This window comes from Microtus ochrogaster, chromosome 19 (assembly GCF_000317375.1).
Source record: "Microtus ochrogaster isolate Prairie Vole_2 chromosome 19, MicOch1.0, whole genome shotgun sequence".
Lineage (NCBI taxonomy): Eukaryota > Metazoa > Chordata > Mammalia > Rodentia > Cricetidae > Microtus > Microtus ochrogaster.
Genome location: NC_022021.1, coordinates 7,378,002 through 7,385,704, shown reverse-complemented (window position 1 = coordinate 7,385,704; position 7,703 = coordinate 7,378,002). Strand labels below are relative to the sequence as shown.

Sequence of the window (7,703 nt, the reverse complement as noted above, 5' to 3'; positions counted from 1 at the left end):
AAAAAAAAAAAAAAAAAAAAGTCACTATACAGAAGGATACTTTTTTTAAAAAAAGAAAAGAAACTTTATAGAGTATTCAATGAGTTATTAGTGCAGACGGAGTTTTCTGGCCCCAGGAGCCAAAATCCAAATTACCAAACAGAAGCTTTATTAATTATAAATGCTCAGCCAATAGCTCAGGCTTGTTATTAATTAGTTCTTATAATTTAATCCATTTCTATTAATCCAGGTACTGTCCCAAGGCTCATGGCCTTTACCTCTATCCCATTTTGTGTGTCCAATTCATTCAGCATCTGGCTGGCAACTCCTCCAATTCCACCCTTTCTCTTCCTATCCTTCTCATTTTGGCTTTTCTGCTTAACCTTATCCTGCCTGGCTATTGATCAATCAGCTTCTTTATTAGACCAATCAGGGCATAACTTACAAAAGAGTACAGATGGATTTTTCCACAGTATGTCCCCCTTTTTTTCTAATTAAAAAGGAAGGTTTTAGCTTTAACATAGTAAAATTATATACAACAAAACAGTTATTAAATAAGAATTACAGTCATAATATCTAATCTATTTGTATTTAGCAAAATCAGAGAAAATACTCTATTATCTATCCTATCTTTGTGAATCTAAGGTTTTATACCTAATTTGCTTTTTGTCATAATTTTTTTAAAAAACTGTAAGTTTAACTATTTAGTCTTTAACTCCTTCAAGGACCCCAGAAGGATAAAATGTTATCTAATAGCAGGAACATCAGGCTGCCTGGACAGTCACCCAAAGTTCCTTTGCAATACTGGGGCATCCACTCTGGCCTACAAGCCTAGGATATCTGACAGTCTTTCCTGTGAAGCAGGGAATTCTGATGGACTGTCCTACCTTGTCTTGGCAAAGTTCAGCAGTCGCCTTGTATGTGTCCTGCTGGTTCAGTTTGGATAAAAAACCATCATCAGTTTCTTTGCCCATATGGCTAGCTTTTGCCATAAAGAAAACAAACTCCATACAGAGTTTCTTTGATGCCCATCATCTTCTCTAAAGTAGATTAGTGCTGCCAGGAGCAGAAATGTCTCACTGTCATAAAAAGCCTTATATTATTAAAACATTTTAAATGCCATATTCTGTAGGTCTTTGAAGTATTTGAAGACCATCTATCTAAATATATGTTTACCCTTGAATACATACCTTACATGACTATAAGTTTGACAATTATAGATGACTATTAACCTATATTTTTAACTATACATTATATTTTTAAATGAGTTGCTTAAACATAATATCCCAAACAAAAGTAGAAACACAATACAGCATAACAGAAATAACTTTAAATTTGTACCAATAAACTAAAATTCTTATCGATGTAAAATATTTTGAGATTAATTTTTGGAGTAAAATAGATTCAATAATCTACCCTTCCTCCCGTCATTTCCATATCACACCTGAGTGTTTTTCTATTTTTTTTTTTTTTGGTTTTGTTTTTTCTTTTTCCCAAGACAGGGTCTCACTGTAGCTATCAGGCCTACCCTGGAACTAGCTCTTGTAGAACAGGCTGGCCTCGAGCTCACAGGAATCTGCCTCCCAAGTGCTAGGATTAAAGGTGTGTGCCACCACTGCCCAGCGGTTTTGGGTTTTTGTTTTTGTTTTTGTTTTTTTTTTTTTTTTTGAGAAAAGGTTTCTCCGTGTTGCCATGACTGTCCTTGAACTCACTTTGTAGACCAGGACGCCTCCAATTTAGAGATCTGCTTGCCTAAGCTTCCTAATGCTAGGATGAAAGACACGAGCCACCACACACACAGCCTGGCAATATGTTTCTTATAATAATATAACCATTATATATACCAATTTAGTTGTTGTATTTGTTATATATCATTTACTATATATTATACAGTATATTTACACATTTTATATTATGAAATTATATACTGATATGTCAAGTTTTAGGTGTGTATATAGTGTGTATGTAAAAGATTATTCAGGTTACAAAAAATGATAAATTTTCTTTTCTGATAAGCAAATCAGAGAATGAACTACAAAAGCTTAATTTTTTTATCAGAAGAAAAACAAAGCCTAAACAGATAAATGTATTAGAGAATGACATTAAAAGGATTAGAAAAACTGTTAGAATCAACAGAATGGGGATGGGAGGGAGCCTGAAAAGCAACTAAAACTCACACAAATTTTGTTCCTTGGTTTTCCAATTCTATGGGATTAAAATTTCCTAGGTTGATCACTATGAATCAGTTTCATCAGTCCAAGTTTCATCATAAGTAGTGGACAGGCAACTTACCACCATTATCATACCTCATTCCAAATGCCTGACTCTAATTTTTACCAGAAACAACGTATTGTCTATAGGAAATAAGTCTGTCAAATTTTTCCATGAAGTCTGTACTTCCTATTATTGGGGGGGAGGGGTTGCTTGGTTTTGTTATTTTTTTATATCTGCTGACCTGTACTCTCTGAATTTCACTGTTTTGAGGGAAATGATAGCTAAGATTTGGTTCCCTTTATTCCACTTCCGTGAACTAACTTCTCATTTTAAAACAACCTTTTTCATGGGAGTTATAAAAAAAAGTCATTAAGTGATTAGCTATAACAAATTTTACTTGACATTTCATTTTGCAGGAATACAGAAACTATAGACCTAACTAAAAGAAGCCATCTCTACTTAGAAAAACTAGAATTAAAAAGTTCTATTTTAAGTCGTGCATAGTGGCACACACCTGAAATCCCAGCACTTGGAAGGATGGTCAGCATTTGAGACTAGTTGGGAAGACACATCAAGTTCAAAGCCGATCTGGATATACGATTGTCTCAAAAAACACAACACCAAAGTTCTATTTCAAAGCTAGGAGTAGTGGTGCATGTCTGAAATCTCAGAATCCAGGAGGCTCAGGCAGGTGGGTCTGAAGTTTAAGCACAGCCTGGGTTCCATAGGAGTAAAAATCCATCTCTAAAAGCAAACATGGGAGCTGGAGTGCTCAAAGGTTAAGAGCACTGCCTGCTCTTAGAGAAGACCCAGGTATGGTTCTCAGCACCTGCATGGTGACTCATAACTATCTGTAACTCCACTTCCAGGAAACCCAATGCCTTCTTCTTTCCTTCCAGGGTACTAGGCATGCACATACTAGTATGTGTGTGATACACACACATTAAAATAATAGACACATCTGAAAAACTAAAATAAAAACAACAACAAATGCTATTTGAGGTTCATTTACAGAGGTTCACTGTTCAACATCTAGACAATCTTTTTTTTTTTTTAGACAATCTTTTAACTACAAACAATAAACTGTCTTTTTCTTCTGGACCCAAATAAGGCCCTATATGTCTGCATTCAGACTTAAAGATGCAAAAATGCTAAGGATACACCTCTCACTTATATTTCTATCCCATTACACAATCAGCTCCAAACTAAGTAGAAGTTAAAAGATGATACAGTACCCAGAACTACTCTATAACATTAAAACCAAATGATTCTACGCTTAAAAGCTTTGAAGCCTAGACAATTGTTAAAAATAATTAAAATTTTACTCTAGGGTATGTATCTAGTTCAGCATATCCCAATGCAAAAATGGAGCATTAGTTTCTATTATACTATTCTATTGAGAAAGGGTTCACTGTCCTAAGCTGGCTGGCCTGGAACTCTCTAAGCAGACCAGGCTGGCCTTGAATTCACAGAGATCAGTCTGACACTGAGAAGCATTCATTCTTCTGGAGTACTTCTAAAATAAAATACTACTCAGGCTCTCTCAAGAATCTTGACCCTTAAGTCAAACTCCTAACTGGGCAACCTTCAAAATAGAACCATTCCTAAGAATTAACAAATAGTATTCGATGTTCACCCCCACAAATAGCCTATCTGACCATCTAGAGAAATGAAATCAGTATCATGATTGTAATGATACTGAAACAATGATCTATTGCAAAAATATAAGGGAACCAGATGTAGTGCCACACACATTTGATGCCACTACTGGAAAGGCAGAGGCAGGAGGATCTCTGAGTTCAAGGCCTGCCTGGTCCATAAAGCAAGTTCCAGGATAGCCAAGGGTATGAGAGACTCAATAGCAAAACATAAGGAATCTTTATAAAAATATAGTTTAATGAAATAAAATCCCTATACCAGAACTTCATAAAATTTTAACTAATTTATAGTTTTTGTTTGTTTGCTTTGCTTTGTTTTTCGAGACAGGGTTTCTCTGTGTAATAGCCCTAGCTGTCCTGGAACTCACAGCGCTGTAGACCAGGCTGGCCTTGAACTCACAGAGAGTGCTGGGATTAAAGACCCAGTTTCTTTATGGTCTTAATGAAGCTTCCTTACTACATACAATCTGTAAAAAATTATTCTTTGCTATCTGCGGTAGTATGATAAATTTTATACTAACATCCAGAAATGGATAGCATTGAATTTTTCTTACCTTGAATTACTGGCTTTTTAATCTGTACTAAACAGTGAAACAGAATAACCTAGGTAAAATCATTACCGTTTTTAAAACCATGATACTGGTTCTTGCCTTGAGAAAAGACCCTTAAAGACTGCTTTGTCTAATATGCTTAAACCAGTGCAAGATTAATACAGATTTATATGCAAATGAGCAGACATGAGACAAGATAAATAGTTCAGAAAGAATTTCTAATGATAACAGTATTTGGTCTCTTAATTTGCAACTTAATTATTGTCCTCCAATTGATCTCTCCGACAAGTTATAGAAGACTCAAGTTTACATAATGGTCTCTTCACCAAGACTCCTTGGAAAGCAGCACCTCCCTAATACAAACAAGAACTGAATGGTTAGATCAAGTTCTCTGTTCACATTAACTAAGTATCTTTGATCCCCTAAAATGTTCAGTCTTTTCTCCATAACAGAAAAAGTCTAACTCCTAAATCCTGCTCGCCCACTGTCAAAACCACCTTCGGGTTTTAACGGAGCATTCCTTTCTTTATTAAGAATTAAATTCCATCCAAGAGTTAAAAGGAAACTCTACCAACACGGCTCCAAATGGACATTTCTCAAATAACTGAAAACTGGCCTGTTTCACACGGAGTCTATGTAGTACGGGACATTTCTAGATCCCATACAATTGGGGCTATTCACACTACTAAGTAATGTTTCTAATACCAGTTATCAGTCAGTGCAAATTAAAAATGTTATCGTGGTTAGCACACCAAAGCCTGGTAGGACTGAACTATATGATGGTAGTGCATCTGTATTCAAACACAAGAGACACACAAAAAACCCACGTACTTAATTTTCTAACCGTACTTGCATCGTTTCTTTCTCTTCCTTATATCAACAATCTTACTTTTAAACAAAGCTGAAAGAAGCGAAACAAGAAAGAAAACTTAAGTATCTTGTTCTTTTCTTTTATGCGCAATCGATTTCTCATAAACAAAGCTCAAAGAGGCCAAACCAAGGCAGGGAACTTAGATCCGAGTCTGGGAAACACAGGAGCCCCACCACCACTCCGGTACTCTTAACCAGATAAAAGGAGGGAGCACCTAGCCATGAAATCTGACCGGGGAAACCATCAGCCCGTCCCAACCTGTGTTTTGACCGAGGGGACTTCACGCTATTTTAATTAAATGCCTCAAAGATAAATGCCTTCCACGATAGCACATTAATGTGGACATTTACCTTGGCTCGCCACGGCCTTTTGGAATACCAGATGGGAGTATCTAGCCAGTCTTACTCTTTCGGTCTAGGGAGTGAGGACAGCGCGGGAGGCGGCGTGAGAACTAGAGAGAAGGCGGAATCAGAGAGAAGCCAGCGGCGCCAACATTCTTCACCGAGTCCAGCACCCAGGGAACGCCCCTAGTCCGGGAGCCGCAGGGCAGCGCCAGGCTCTCTCTCTCCCGCGCAAAACACAGCGCCAGTTTCAGAAAAGTTTCGCGCGCCCGGCCGGGGAGCAGGGCCTGCACGCGTGCATCCCCTCCGGAGACCCCCCCACTCACCGGCGTCCACGCCGAAGGGCCGAGCAGGGCCCAGCGGCACCGCCCGCCAACGCGGCCACCCGAGCAGCCCGCAGCACGGCGAGGCCCAGCTCGGGGGGGTGACCCAGGAACCGGCAGGGCGGCGGCGAGGCGACAGCCGACACGGCCAGGCCCGCGCGGGCGTGGAAGGTCGGGGGCGGCGACAACAAAAAGAAAGGGAAAAAAAGCGGAAGACCAAAAAGTCGCCGAAAAGGCGGCGTAGACAGCCCTGTCAGAGATACCCGGAAGATCGACGTGACCCCGGATGGGAATAAGCAGCGGGAGCCAAAGGTCAAACTTCCGGCAGCCGCCTGTGGGGAGCGCGTTCGCTGAACTGCGCAGGCGCGAGCTTGCCCGCCTTGGGATGGCTTGGCGGTCAGCGGCGCGGTGCTGGGCAGGGACCGGACTGGGATCGTGTGCTGCCTGTGCTCCTCGGCTGAGGGCCGGTGCAGCTGCTCTTCCCTTGGCTATTTCCTGCCGGCCTGCTCTGTCCGTAACAGGCCTTCCAGACTGTCGAAAGCCAGCCTCACCTCGCCCTTACTGGGAAGATCAGTATTGAGTTTTAGTTGGTCTTGAAGACAAAAAAAAAAAAAAAAAAAAAAATGCCTATAATGCCCCAAACTCACCCAGTACCCTGTCTCACTTGTCCAACAGCCACTGCTGTTTAATATCTTGTGAAACTGTCTAAACTGCTTGGGTTATTGATGTAAATCTGTTAACGATGGTCCTGTTATTGACCCACTCGGACAATATCCGACTGCTTCCATTCCTTAAACTGATAATTTGTCGTCTTTGTAGATGTGATTATTGCTTTCGTTTTTTCTAGTTGTTTCTTTATTATTTTCAATGCTTTTAGTTAATAAAATTTTATTAAACTTTAATTTTTCTCTTAACTCACAGAGGTCATCGTCATGATACTTTTGGTCATTTAATAACTTACTATATACTATTATAAAATATACTGATTACTATATAGTATGCTATCTTACTACATACTGATTACTCATTGTATAATGATTATATATAATGAATACAAATTATGAAATATATACTAAATAGTACTATACTATATACTGATTTAGCTAAATTCCACATCCTATTTTGAAATCCTATATAATTTCCACGTTATTTCTTCTTTGGCCTGTTGGGTGCTTTATAAGTACAGTAATGTCTGAAATTATAGAAATATTTCTGGGCCGGGCGGTGGTGGCTCACGCCTTTAATCCCAGCACTCGGGAGGCAGAGGCAGGCGGATCTCTGTGAGTTCGAGGCCAGCCTGGTCTACAAGAGCTAGTTCCGGGACTGGCACCAAAGCTACAGAGAAACCCTGTCTCGAAACAATCCCCCAAAAAAGAAATATTTCTGAATACTTTCTATTAATAATTTCTAATTAGTCATTTTAAATGTATTAAAACTTGTCACATGAGTCCAAGTATCAATGAGGTAATGGTCATTGTACATTGGAAATAAAATATAAAATCATTGGATAGCATGTCTTACAAACATCAATCAAGTCTGGTCAGGTGATATTATTACTCAGATCTTCAACATCCCTACAGTTTCCTGCCTTGCTCATCCTTTTAGTTACAAGAAAGGTGTACTGATTGATGGGCTGGGGCTGTAGGTAGAGTTCAGCCTACCATGTGAGGCCCTGGGTTCAATGTCCAGTGCTTGAAAAGTACTGAAATACGACTATAACGTGGCTCCTTCCATATTTCTCATATGTCTATCAGTTGTTGCTGGAG

The 7,703-nt window shown here is 39.3% G+C and overlaps 1 protein-coding gene across 4 annotated transcripts in view; it reads right to left on the bottom strand.

Annotated features, from left to right (window-relative positions):
- The window catches only part of Tent2 (terminal nucleotidyltransferase 2), a 53,733-nt gene extending 47,529 nt beyond the window's left edge, over positions 1-6,204 (bottom strand). For 2 of the 4 annotated variants that reach the window (XM_013349697.2, XM_005356495.3), the window contains exon 1: positions 5,624-6,204. The gene's annotated coding sequence lies outside the window, so the exon portion shown is untranslated. The remainder of the gene's footprint in view (positions 1-5,623) is intronic. The other 2 variants (XM_026783745.1, XM_026783746.1) reach the window with 2 other exon arrangements.
- Between the last annotated feature and the right edge of the window lie 1,499 nt (positions 6,205-7,703).